Below are 14,073 nucleotides of genomic sequence, written 5' to 3' on the forward strand. Positions count from 1 at the left end.
GCTGAGTGCATCTCCCTCACTTGCATCTCCCTTCTGCTTTTCAGGGCCCACACAGGGGCTACAAAGCAGCCACAGCAATAAATTTTGGGATCACTGCTGGCTGGGACCGTCCTCTTTCTGCATGACCTGGGGCCTTCCACTATAGGATTTGACGTGCAGAATCTCCTGGGCTGCCCCTTGGGTGATGTGGAGTGTCTGCAGAGGTAGTAAAGTACACTGAGGAGAGTTATGGCCCTTGTGAAAGCACTTCCACTCCAGGGATGCAATTTCTGGGCACTGGCACTAGGCAGGGGGATGAGTCGATGATCTCAGAGGGCTTTTCCAACATGAACTGCTCTGTGGCCCTGCTCCATTATATCTCCATGCAGAGCCCAGGCACGGCTCTGGGAAGCATCAGGAGGTGATGGGGACCAAGTGATGATCATCACCTCCCTCCGCCCTTCCTGGCTTTGAAGGAACGAGTTTCAGAGGCTGCAGGTGCTTTCTCTTTGCTGCATTCCCCAATAAATCCCGGTAACTAGGGGTCTCTCCTTTTTTTTCCAGGAAGCACCACCAGCTCCTCCTGCCCTTCTTGCATCAATCAATCCCGCTCCCACCCTAAATTCAGGTGTGCTTGGAGCGCTCCTCATTCCCAGCGCCGCGCGGAGGGAGGTCGCGGCCGCAGCGAGCCAAAGGTGAACTTATGGTTATTACATGGGTTTTTAAGGCAGGAGGAGCCTCCGCGCTGCCTTTCCACCCTCCCACCCGGTTCCGGGCGGCGCCGGGGCTCGGCAACCAGGAGGATTTCGGCGCGGGGCGGCCCCGGACCGGCCCCCTTTGTTCGCGCGGGCCCGGCCGTGCGCCGGGAGGGACGGAGGGAGGGAGGGAAGGAGGGAGCGGCGGTGCCGGCCCCGCATCCTCCCCGGCCCCGCATCCTCCCCCGCCCCCGCCGCTCCGAGCCGCCGCCCAGCTCCCTCCTCCCGGCTCCCCGCTCGCTCCTCCCGGCTCGGCCCCGCGCAGGGAGTGGCAGCGCGGCCGCCGGGGCTGCATCGTGCGGTGGCACCGAGCCCCCCGCCCCGCTCCGGCGGGCAGCCCCAGGGTAAGGGGGACGGCGGGAGGGGCGGGAGCGCCCGGCCAGCCCGCAACAAAGGGGGGGGATGAATGGAGAGGGTGCGGGAGGAGCGCGGGGATGCGCCGCTCGGTACCGGTGGGAGGCTCGGCCGCCGCACACGCATTGTCCTTGGGGTGGGAAAGGCACGGAGCATCCTCAGCGGGCCGGCATCCCGGCTGCATCCCCGGCTGAGCAGCACCGGCACCCTCCGGCGGCGGGAGGGGCTCGGGGGCTGCGAACCCACCCGCCCCTCCCCGGGCAGGGTGCGGGGTGGGCTCCCCGCTGGGTCACGGCGCTGGGGGAGCGGCCTGATGCCGCGGAGATGGAGGTGAGGGTGGGTGTCAGCATCCGCGGCTCGGTGCCGAGCGAGTTCTGGGTCTGGAACGGGAGGAGAATTGCCTTTTGTCTGCGGGAAGCTGGGCTGCGTGCTGGGCTCGGTGTCCCCGCTGGGTTTTTCCTATTTAGCGATCGAGATATCGACATTAACTGCGTCCTGCGGGATCTGATGTGGGGGTTTGTCTGTTGCGAGGAGATGCGCTTCCGAGGAAGGCCCAGGTCGGGCTGCTGGCGCTGGCACAGTGCTCAGGTTGTGAGCAGGGGTCTGCCCCTCGCATCTCCTGACACAAACCAGCAAAGGGGCTGTTTGAGGCAGCGGCCAGGGATGCAGGCAGAGGCACAAGTTGTTATCTGCACGGTATCCAGGCAGGCTGCAGCGGCGTTTCCAAAGTGCTGGGAGACAAAGCACTGTGTCAGCACCGAGTGTTATTTGCTGCTCTGTTGAGCATCAGTCTCACAGGCCTGGAAACCTTGTCTCAGAAACTCACCGTGCTGGAATGGATGTCAAGTTTTGCCAGCCCATCTATTACTGCTGGCTGGAAGTGTTTCCTCGAGGGTGATTTGCGACTCAAGAACTGGTCTGTGTGTGAACAGAGATATGGTTGGGGTGCCTGGCCAGGCTTGTTGGCCTTAGCCTCTGCCCAGCTGCCTGCTAGCAGCATTCCTCTCCCCAGTGGTGCTCCAAGAGAGTCCCTCTAATCAGCACAGACCCGTCCTTGCTGGGGTGGTGATGCTTTAAATGCGGTGCAGCTGCCTGATCTTAAAGTTGGGTCTGATATTTGGCATTTTAAGAAATTACCTGCCTGCTGTTACAACCTGCCAGGGATTAGGAAGGAGGGAGACTGCATCAAACAGCTGTGCTCTCAAGAAACTTGTCACTGCCTGCCAGAAATCCCTGGCAGTACAGCACTTCAAAGGCTCAGCTCTGAGCCACGGCAGGAGTGGAAACAGCACCAGCCAGGGCAGGGGGAAGCTGTGCTGGAGCCCATCTGTCATCTCAGCAACACCACACGTGTGGGGCTGCCTTCAACTGGGGGAAAACCTGTGTGTTCCAGGAGATGCTCTTAGGATGGCTATGGATGGGATTATCTGCTGAGGCCAAGGGGTGGTATGTGCCCCTCTGGCCTTAGAGGTTGCCATAGTTTATTCCAGCAAGTTCCTGGTGTTTCTTTCTCCCCATTTGTGCTTTTGCTCTGGCAGAAGAAACGATGAAGAACTCCGAAGGGGGATTTTCAGGTGCCAAGGGATGTGGCTCAATACCTGCACACCTGCCAGTTTTGGTGGGTTAAAATAGGTCAGGGCACAGATCCCACCTCCTCACTGAGGTTGTTGGTTTTATTTATCCAAATTCTGCCCCTATCCATGAAACTTGGGGAAATTAATGATTTTTTTTTTTTTTTCTTTTTGGAGAGGGTGTTTTAATTCTGATGAGGACAAGAGACAATGCATAAAGCAAGTTCCATGCCCCAGGTATGTGGTGTTGCTCCCACTTTGCAGAGTGTACACAATGCATGGCAAGGTTTGGATACTTTTACAGCTCTGGGAAAGCCCAGGTCTGGGTAGCCAGACCTGATTGACTTGTTGCTAACCTACATTAGACTCTGATGTGCACTTATTTATAGGGATATCTATTGTTATTTATAGAGAGATCTGTTTTTTCATAAATATCTTTTACAATCACCTTGTGACCTGTTTTCCCCTCCATCTCCCAAGAGGTCTGAGCATGAGAATCACCAAGGAAGTTGCTGACATGGAGTCAGAAAGCATTATTTTTTTTCTGCTGCTCTGTTGCTGAGTTAAACGGTCTACAATGTCTGGCTGTTGTTCTTTTATAGCTGCCCTTGTGATATTTGTGGTAGAATTCAGGTCTTGTTAGGCAGGGAGAGCACCTTGGCTGATAGCACTGGTGATGTCGGCCCCCAGCAAGCCTTGGGCTTTGTTTTACTGGTCAGTGTTCTAAAACAACCCCATTAAGTTGCTGAATCAAGCTGAGCTTTCCAAGGTCACTGCAGAAGCTCACATTAGAGAAAGGAACTGGGCTTGTTCTTCCAGAGTCCTGCTCTAATCCTGCCTTCTCCCTGTGTCTGTCCTTCTTGTCTCCGTGGCTGACACTGTCAGGCACACACAGCTCTCACAGCATCACTGTACCAAGTCTCTCCCTGCAGTGCCACCACGACCTCGAGCCTTTCTCCTGCCCTGCTGAGAGCACCCTGTGTGCTTGGGCTTGTCTCTTGTACTTTCTGATGCTAAACAGGATGAAGCAAATTTGCTTCCCTCATAGCTGGATTTAATTTCTTGCTCTTATGTGATTGTGCTGCAGCTCTTGCTGTGGAAAAATTACTTCACTGCATGTGACTGAGTCTGGCACCTTAAACTGATACTTTCTGCTATTCCTGAAAAAAAAAAAAAATCCCGTTGAAACCTCTTTTAAATAAAACCCATAACAAACCCACAGTATTTCTGCATCAGATTTTTTTTAAATCATTCCTGTGTAGTGGTACAATTTTTATTACTCCATTCTAAATGAGTGAAACTGTGTCTGTAAAACAGCCACGGTTGATTCAGATGCAGCACAAGCAAAGAAAGATGTGCGAAGAAGGAAAACCAAGCTTTGTGTTTTGCTGTCACAGTTTCCATTTTTTTTTACTCCAGAATGATGGACTAAAATATGATGCTGGCTTGAATTGGCACTGAAATTAAGTTGTAGTTTATTTTCAGTGATTTATTTTTATTGAGCTAATGTTTTACCCACCTGCATAGCTGTAGAGATACGTGGCACAGACTGGTGAAATTCCATGTTGTGGGTTCTGAGCCAGCCATGAAGTCTCCATCTCCCCATCCCTGTCTGCTGAAGCACAAAGGGAATCTGAACTTTGTTTGGTTTATTTTGAGAGTTAATGTTCTAAACTCTGCTGTTGACTCCCTTGATAACTCTGTTTGTGCCTGGGAAAGCCAAATGATTATTTTTGAAAATATTTATACTCTGTATCTCTAAAGTAAACACTTCAGAAGGCCTTTCCATGGCCTTTGGTGGGTTGGATATCCAGGGACATAACAATGCCATCTCTGCCACTGTTTTTTCAATAATCTTGGGAAAATTTTTTTCCTTCTCTGTATCTTTTTTCTCCAGGTACAAAAAAGGTGTTGCAGCTCTGACCTCCTTTGAGGTGAATGAAATGCTCTGGGGATATTGGATATGTGGATCTTGGAACTTTTAAGTCTCCTTTTTTGGCTTTTAAATCCCTCTCCTGTGCTTTCACACACACTTCCTTTAAAAAGTTAATGCAAATAAAACTTACTTGTGCCAGAACTACTGGCCAAAATTAATTCTATTTTATTTTAGTGAATAACTTGCATAGTGTAGTAAAGAATATGTGGATGGATATTGGTTACACTGGAAGGGCTTCACAGAAACTTCAAGAAATCATCTGATCCATCTGTCTGTTCCTGGTTAGGTCTGTCTTCATCTCTGCCATTCAAGACGGAGGTTTGAAGATTTTAATTTACTTTTTAAAGAACAATGAAGGGATGAGGGATTTTCTGCAGCCACTCTGGGCAGTCTGGCTCAGTTTGAGCTCTTGCTCTACCATGTGTCTTCCCCTTTGTTTTGTCGCTGTCATTGTCACTTTGTGTCTCTGCCTGTTTCTGTGCAAAGGACAAGCACAAAGGTGTTTCACTGACCAAAAAAAAACCCAGCACCATTTCTTTTGCAGCACATCCTCCAGAGGGGCAGAGGAGGCTCCCAGCCTGAGGCACCAGCTTCTGGCACAGTCACTGACAAAGGCTTCCCCTGGCTGGCCTGTTCTTTCTCTTCCTTTGGCATATTCCTCCCCTCTTTATCTGTTGCATCATGCTCTGAAAACTTCTGTGTCCTCTAATTAGTGCTGGCAACTTTTCAGTGGTCCTGACAGGCACAAAAAGCAGCTGCCTGTTGAATACACAGCACTTATTCCCATCCCTTGCAAACACTCCCACTCATGACCTGCAAGTGCCTCCCCTGGGTGCAGGGACTGTCCTGGCTGGGGTACAAACCTCCAGAGGAAGAGAGGCCTCTCCACTTATGTGTTTAATGGGCTTTTTAGCCTCATATTTGGCTGTCATACATCGTGTGCTGTGCTACCTCAGTGGCTCCTGTCAGCATGAAGCCTGCCCTGGTGATTAAAGCCTCCTCCTTGGCTATATTTAGCATTTAGCTATTTGTTTTATAACTGAAATCCTTACTATGCAAACTGGAGCAGGTCACTCTGCAACCTTGAATAAGTGCCTTTTTTTTTTTTTTCTTTTTTCCTTCCCTGGACTTTTGTTTCCCAGCTGGTAAGTTTGGCATGTTTAGCTGATGACCAATCCACCAGCCATCCCTAATGGAGATTTAATGGTGGACACTATGGCAGAAAAAGGCAGGCTTGTGTGAAATGTGCTGCTGAGGCAGAGGAAGAGGATGTTTTGCCTTTCACTGTTCATCTTTTATGTGGCGGTTTACGTAGGCTTTTAGTGGGGTCTATGAAGTAGCTTTTTGAACTTGCTAAATCTCATCCAGAGTAAAACTTTGTTTATAAAAATATGTATATTTACATATATTTCTAGTAAACAAAACTGGCAATAGCAATGCCTCCTGCAAGCTTAATCTTGATGTCTCTGAAGCATCTGCAAGCATTTTTCACCCTTTTATCTCTGATTCCTCCCTGAGCACATTGGCTAAATGCTGGGAAGATAGCAGAGCCCTTTCAGCACGCTGACGTGGAAATGTCAAAGTCAAACGGTGCTTTTGGATGCTCACATGGTTCAGGTTTATGGAGTGCTGTGCTATTCTCTGCCTTAGGGTGCCAGCAGTATCGATTGCCAGTGTTAGAAGTGACAACCTGGTTTTTGCTTCTCCTTTTTGTGGTTGAAACGGGTCCAGTTTGTGTTGGAGGTGTTGTGCCAGCGATGTGCTCGGGCTGCTGCCTGTCACTGTGCTAGATGAGGTTACATCTCGATCTCTTACAAAATCCTGATTGTGGTTTTGCCTGCATTAGTGGTACAGAAACAGCCTGTTTTCTGTGAGAAGTGAAGGAGCAGCAGGGACTCGTGGTGCCTCTGTAAAACTCCACAGGAACGTGCAGTGCTGTGGTACTCCAGGAGAATGGTGGGCTGATCCCTCTGCCCTGCCTACCTGCTTTCAGCCTGGGTTCACCCATCAGCATCACCCATCTCCAGAGATGTGAAACGTTAAATCCTGGGCTCTAGCACTGATGCATCTACCCAGACCCTTTCCTTTTGGCTGCTGGCATCCATACACCACACCCTGCTGTGGGTGTGCTTCCCGAGGGCATGGCACTGTGCGGATAGAGGTGCTGACTGGAGCCAGGCTGTGGAGCAGCACAGCTCTTGCAGGGTCTCTGCTGCTGTGGGAGGAGGTTGGGATGGACAGCCTGGCCCAGGTGTGATAGCCTGTCCTGTTCCTGCCAGCCCAGCAGGTCATGCTGGAGTGGGCGTGTTCTATCCCCACGCCTGCTGTGCAATCTGACTGTGTAGGATGGGGCTTTCTCTTCTCACTCTCTACAAACTGCAATCCCAACCTCTGGTGTAACACTCTAGGGAACCATCCTATGGTGCTGGTGTGGCTTAGTGCCCAGAGGCTTTGGGCTGGGATCTTGCCTCTCTCCATGTGGTGCAATCCCAAGTTCATGTTGGCCTCTGCAAGGCGGAGCATGAGCTGTGGGAAAAAGCGTGAGGCAGGAGGGGGTAACGTAACAGTGCTGACAGATAAGATCCAGTTTGATATACCTTGCCAAAATTATTATGACTTTGGTCACCGGTAGGGATGTGATTTGATTAGGAGACGTGTTCCTTCTTGTACTGTAAGCTTTGTGAGCTGTCCAAACTCCCTGCTCACAGGTGGTAAATTAGGGAACTCCATGATCAACACACACTGGCTTAAAGCAAACTCTGCACATGAGGGGCCTCCCTGTCTCCACTGCTGTTTGTGGTGGGAGCTGTGTGGAGGTGTGAGTGAGGTCTGGGGAGGTGGCAGTGTTTGTAGAGAGGCTCAGGTCGCCCAGAGGCTGCTGCTTGAGTGGGAGGCTCAGTGCAGGCTTGTGAATCAGCAGGGAGGAGGAAGAGGGTGCTCCAGGGAACAACCCCCTGCAGCACTGCTCTGCTGCTGCCAGTGTAGCAGCAGGGAGCAGTGGATGTTTGTGTGGGTACAGGGGATGGGTTTTACGCAGAGCCTCGCTGGTCTGGAGGGAGGGTGGGTTTGCTCCTCTGGAGCATCTTGGGTTTGGTGACCTCAGATCTTTCCATGGGGGCCAGTGGTGTGACCTCCTGGTCTGCCACCCCTCTGTTCACAGATTGGTACTATTCTATCATCCCTCTTTATGTGGCAAGGAGATTAGTGACCACTGTGGAAGAAGGAAGGAGGAGTCCTGGCTGTCAGTGCTGTATCTCAGCTGTGAGATGATCAGAGGTTGGATTGGATGACCTTTAAAGGTCCCTTCCAACCCAGCTAGTTCTCTGATATTGTATTTCCTTTTCAGCTTCCCTCCTGTTGTGTCTTAGCAGCCAGAATGTGAAGGTGGGTTAGTTATTCTTTAAACTTTTGGAACAGTTGCTTTGTTTGAAGGAATAGGGTGATATTAGCTCGTCGTGTTTGGAATAGAGTTTTTTTTCTGGGCTTGGTGAGGCATCACCTGGGGATGCAGCATGAATTTTGGGTTGCCCATGTCTAAAATGGACTGAATTCAAGTGATGGAGGTTTAGAGAAGGTCAGCTGAGACGACCCAGGAAATGGTGAGTCTTGTATCTCAGGAGAGCACTGCCTGTTCAGAAGGGCACAGTGAAGGCAGAGAAAGGGCAGAGCTGTCTCCTGGGGTTGGGCACAGTGGGAGGGTGTCAGAGTTGTGGAAAGGGCAGAGTAGATACATGGGCAGAAGTTTGGCTTGGATAAATCTGGACTAGTGGGGTGTTCTGGGCAGTGGAACTCTGCTGAGGTGCAGGAATGAAACCTCTTGTGTGGTGGTTTCATAACTAATGGAAAGGGGCTGCAGCAGGGGCAGGGCTGGGCATTCCTACCCTGCATCCCTGCCTGAAGTTTCAGGAGTTTGTGGAGAGGCAGGGTCAGTTTTCCCTTGGGGTGACACTGTTTGCATTGCTGTGCAACTGCACTGCCATCAGACAGGCTGTCAACACTGAAGAGGAAAACAAAGCTCCTAGTTTAAAAAAAACTAAATGTGTATAGAAAGGGAAGAAACTTGCAAGACCAGTTGTTTTCTATTTTCAGCTCTTTATTGCTCCAGCCTTTCAGTTACAGTCTACAACAACCAAGGCTGGCCTACAGAGACGTCTTCATTGCAGGTGCAGGTTGTAAAAAAAAGGAGGGAATAATCAGGACAGGAGACACCTGGCTCTTTTTGGGTTTTGGCATAACCAAACTCCAGGGCAGAGGTTAGATTATAGAAGTTCACAAGCCCAAATCTATGGGTTAACCTGAACTCCAGGGAATAACAGGTTAAGTGACAGGGTGAACTTCAGTGCTACACTAAATCAAGCAGTCAAAAGCCAGGAAATTCCAAAGGCACAGATCCTTCTGCAACTCTGCACAGCGTGTGCAGCATGGCTGGGTTGTTGAATAGCTCATATTTAATTAAAGAAATTGTTTCTCCAGTAGTAAAATCCCAAGCTATTATAATGGAATATGTTTGCAATGTATCACTGTGTTTCCTGCACTCTGCCTGCTCTCCTCATGTTTCTCTTCCAGATGCTGTTTTTGACAAGTGAGACTTGCTGTGAATAGGAAACTTGGGTTTTATTAAAGCTCCGTGAATTGTAGAGAAATTGCTCATGGAATTGAGTGGCCACTGAATCGAGTCTGAACTGACCTGGAGGACAGCAGCTGTGAAACCTCTGTGTACATTCTGTTCCCTTTCCCTGTGAGCCTGCAATTTTGGTGTCATGCCTCCATATATCTCTGCAGGGACACTGTCCCCTGCCCCCCAGGGCACAACTCCAGGGACCAGAAACTCATGTAGATCCAAGACCGTCCCCAGGACTTTTTCCCACAAATTAGAGATAGTTTTTCTCTGCAGTTAGTGCAGAATTGTTGCTATCTGCTCTGTCAGCCTTCAGCAGGCGTTTTGCCAGCATGGGGAGCACAAGCTCATCAGCAAGCCCATAATTACTCCCCAGTTTCTGTGATGACTTCCTTGAATGCAATTTGAGTTTTTTCCACCCACTTTGCCTCAGGATTTGCACTGTGGTTTTTAGAGTGCAATATATGATGGTTTTGCACATTCTTCATTCAAAAGCCCTGGCTTTAGAAGTAAATCACAGGATGTTTAGTCTATTATAGAGGTTAGAACTAGTTTAAGAAATACCTGAGCTTTTAAATAAAAGGCCTCTAGGCTTTCCCTTGGCCTTCTGTGCTAATTATTACAAAATCTGAGTGAGAAGGAAGACTAAACACAGGCTTTTCTAGAGGTTAACAACCTTTCAGACTTGTTAGGGAAACTATGTAGTAAAACCAGAGCTTTAGGGCTGAAAACCTGTGCGAATCCAACTGCAAGAGAAAGAAAAAAACTGATGGCTGACAGAGGGTACCAGAATTCCCTGGTTTTCCCTGTGTGTAGCTGAAGGCAGTGCTCTCCTTTCTTTCATTCCCTCTATGGGAGAAGGAAAGGTTTTCTTGGGAGAGGAGTCTGACCTTAATTAAAAATGAGCGTCTCTTATTTCCTCTATGCTTCAATTAAGTGCAAGGATTTACTCCTAATCTGCCACGTGCCTCAGAAATGGGTTTCTGGCGGCTTGTTGGAAGGAGGAACTAATCAGAGAAGTGAGAAGGCAGTGGTACAATTACTGTGGATCAGATGGAGCATCTTAAGGAATTAAGAGATAAAATTGCCTTTTCTTCTCAGCATAATCTCTGTCTCCATTAGTAAAGCTGTAGTTTGGCGTTATCAGATCCTGTCTCTGATCGGATTCATTTCCTGTCCCTTTCACACAAGATCGAGTGTTTCGAGTCTGGCCTCTGGATTTGGATTTCAAAGCAGAATTCTGTTCCTAAAATCCCTGCCCAGTCCTCAGAGCGTGGCCAGTGTTTGGTCCTGGGGCATCAAATCTTCCCCTGCCCTTGCCCCGTGGCAGTGTCGACTCCAGGAGATGAGGCTTTACTGCCTGAAAATCTCCTTTCCAGGGGTATGGAGAAGGTGCAGAAAAGCTTGGAAATGTGGAGTGGTTGCGACCAAATGCTCAGAAACGAGAAATGAAATAACTTTATGTAACTTTTTTTTTTTTTTTTTAAAAAGAGATTGGTATCTTTAGGCCAGTGGAGGTTTTATGTAAGGCCTAATAAAGGAATACCAGAGTTGGCACTGAAAGCTTTTTGCCTCTGCTTACTGAGGTGAGTGCAGAGCTCCTCCAGCGATCAGTGGACCGGATTCTTCTCTAGCAGTTTGTTTCCAGGGAGATGCTGAGCTTCAGATATTGCTTTCAACATTTACAGTGCCTGATGCTGAAGGGTTTTCAGGGAGGGAGCAGGGGTTGTTCTCGGGCTGTGCTAAGGTAGTTTCATTCTTGTCCAGAGTCCCAGAGGTTCTTGAGTGACAGAGGTGAGGGGACCAAACCCAGAAGCCTCTTGGAGGCTCTGTACTTCCTAAAAAACAGTCAGAACATGGGTAGGGAATTAAATTCCTGCTGTTGTGTCTAAATCTCCTGAGCATGCATGCAGAGGGTGTGTCAAAGCCAGAGTGCTGTTGGACTGTTGTGTGGCAGCACGAGGGGGTTGCTCCTCTTCCCTGTGGAGGACGGGGATGTGCCCTGCAGGTGTAAAATGAACTCTGTGTTACTCCATGTGGAGTTGCTGTTGTTGCACTGTCAGAGCAGCTGCACACAGAATCCCTGCTCTTTCCCAGCTGTGTCTTCGCCCAAAGGCTCTTGCATTAGTCACAGATTCATCCATATCTTATGATAGCCCTGGAAAAGGCTGGAACTCTACTTGCAGATGTGCTGCATCCCAAACCCTGGTGTTCCTCATCCGTAGCATGAGCGTAAGGAAAGGTGGAATAGTGTTTTAAATAATGCCACAAGCAATTGCTTCTCAGAAGATGATCTTAGATGGGAATAGGGGAAAACAGAAATACTTTATTGTGCAAACCTTTCCCCATCCAAATAGTTGTCATTGATTATTTGCATGAGTCAAGGTTGTTAAAAAAAAAGTGTTTACTGCTTCTCTGCAGTGTTTTTGTTTGTCATTAACCTTTTGGACAAAGTGATAACCTTGATTTCCTTCAGTCTGATAATTAAATGCTGTTCTTTACCTTTTTTTTTTTTTTTTTTAAATGGGCCTCTGTCCTAGAAAGGTGTGTGCTGACTGAAAACTTCAGATTTAATTCCTCACATGGCGGATTTCAAAATTTAGAAAATTAGAAAACTAAATTTTGGTACTCGCTTTTTTTTGTTGTATATTTAATTTTAGGAACTAAGGGCTCCTTTCCCCACAAACTCTTGTGCAGACCCAACTGTTTCCAGCAGTGTTCAGATACAGCTGGTTGCAATTCCACTTGGGTCTGCTCTCAGAGTGAAATCCCAGCACTTTGCCCAGGATGTCGGGTTGGGTAAACACTTCTTACGTCTAAATCCAGCCAGAAGGAAGCACCAGGCACAGGATGGGATTCAGGCCAACTCAATCTGGTGTCTGGAAACCTGTCCCTGTGTCTTGCAGTTGTTGCACTCAGTATGTCGAGGTGAACAGATCTTTATTTTGTGTGGACCCAAGGGGGTTTGCTCTGGGAGTCTGCTCTGTTGCTTATGCCCATCTTGAATGGGATGTTCTCCACATGGCAAGCAAATATTTGTGTGCCTTGTTGAGGGTGAGAGGGATGGATATGAAGCAGAGCAACTTGCAGATAAAGAATATTGCCAAGACTGACAAAGGCTTTTCCTTCCAACTCTTGGTTTGTGTTATTTCTCTACCACATTTGTGAAGTAATTTATTCTAAGCACCTTCAGTTGTTTCTCAGTTTTTAGTGTGTGCTGTTCTGATGCAACTATCCATGATGCTGGCCAGGAATATCCAGATATATTACTCCTGGTGAAAGGTATTTTTTGGCTGTACATCTGTACTTAGTTGAGAACTGTTCCTCTCTTTGAATCTGAGCCCAGGTGACTCAGATCCAGCTGTTCCCTTTTCTGATGGAAAGATGGAGAACAGAATATTTTGGTCATTCGAAGCAGGCTTTCATATTGTGCATTCCTGGGATGCTTTTCTTGGTTGTGGGAACAGACACCACAACAGAACCATTCATCCCAGTATGCAAAGATTGCGGGAAGAATCTAGCGGAGATCTAGAAAATCCTCCTCATCTGTGTTATCTTGGAAAAGGAAGAAAAACAAAACAAGCAGAGCTGGTGGCCCCAGAGCATCCACAGGAGCAGATGGGGTTTTCTTTACAGCGTGTCTGGAGAAAGTCACATTTCCTTGAAGTTCCATGGGAAGGCAAAGCTTTCAGCTTGGGCAGGTGGTATGGGGAGTGGGAAGAGAAATGCCTCGTGTGTTTCTTACACCACAGGTTTGCCTGCATTCACCTCTGCTGCTGGAAACAGGGTGGTTTCTTTTTCGGAAGGGCTGGAAACAGATTTTTTTTTTCAGAAGGGCTCTGCTAATAGAGGGGAAGCTGAGGGCTCGGTACTGGAGCTCAGGGCACGTTGTTATCTCTAATGGAGCAGGGCAGTGCCCTGTGGAGATACTGGCCTGTGTCCCAGGCCAGGGTTATTTCTGCAGCACAGAAGTTGCATCACTCGGTCGGGAGCTAATGTGGGACTTGGATGGCTCAGGCAGTGTTGCTCTGGGTGGTGAAGATGACCTGATGGTGTCATTTGGAAGAGCTCCGTGCTCAGCATTCAGAGCTTCCTAAAAACCTGCTCAAGTGTTTTTATGTTGAAGTGGGGGAGAAACTAGTGGCAGAGGAGGAGTGTCTGTCCCTAGCAGCAGGCACAGATTTCTTAAAAATGAGTGTCTGGGAGGTTTTGAACCTGTGTCTTACTGACAAATTGCACTTAGGGTAAAATTTACTGAAGTTCATCCTCGTTTCCCTGTGTGATGATGAGTGTGCAGGTATGTGCTAAGTCAGCCATCCCTGACCTCTTGCTCTGGTCAGTCTGCAGCTCATGGAGGTGACAATGACACTTTAGGAGGGTGAGTTTGCCTCTGCCAGACCTCCCTGTGAGCTGACATGTGCTGGGCACAGCTGGGCAGGGGATCTGCTGTGATGCCTGGTGGTGCTTGAGGAGTTTTTGAATCTGTTGTGTGTGGCCATGAACTGGTTGTGGTGGTTGTTTTTCGGGTTAAAAGCAGCTGTCTGTTCTGAGGGGAGTGTAATTAGCAGCCTGTGGAGTTCATTTGTTCATTACTCTGTTGAAAGCAAATCTGTTTACGTTAAGGTTTCTGGCAGAAATCTTTATGCAGTGGGAATGCACTTCCTCTTGTCTCTCTCCCCCCTGCATAAAAATATCCAGTCATCCTGAGAAGAAGCAGAATATTACAATATCCTGTGACTGGTGTGGGCAGCTGATCTTCAGGGATAATGAGTAGTGGAGGGAGAATGAACTGCAGTTTCCTTTCTCATCATAGATTGGCAGTAAAAGAGAGGAACACACAAAATTCAGTGCTCCCTAAAG

The 14,073-nt window shown here is 48.6% G+C and overlaps 1 protein-coding gene across 4 annotated transcripts in view; it reads left to right on the forward strand.

The window, feature by feature from the left end:
• The first annotated feature begins 865 nt into the window (after positions 1-865).
• CLIP2 (CAP-Gly domain containing linker protein 2) overlaps positions 866-14,073 on the forward strand; it is a 74,175-nt gene continuing 60,967 nt past the window's right edge. The window contains exon 1 of one of the 4 annotated variants that reach the window (XM_050321664.1): positions 866-1,078. The gene's annotated coding sequence lies outside the window, so the exon portion shown is untranslated. The remainder of the gene's footprint in view (positions 1,079-14,073) is intronic. The other 3 variants (XM_050321662.1, XM_050321665.1, XM_050321663.1) reach the window with 3 other exon arrangements.

The sequence above is a fragment of the Myiozetetes cayanensis genome, unplaced genomic scaffold (assembly GCF_022539395.1).
Source record: "Myiozetetes cayanensis isolate MyiCay16 unplaced genomic scaffold, myiCay2020 scf27, whole genome shotgun sequence".
Lineage (NCBI taxonomy): Eukaryota > Metazoa > Chordata > Aves > Passeriformes > Tyrannidae > Myiozetetes > Myiozetetes cayanensis.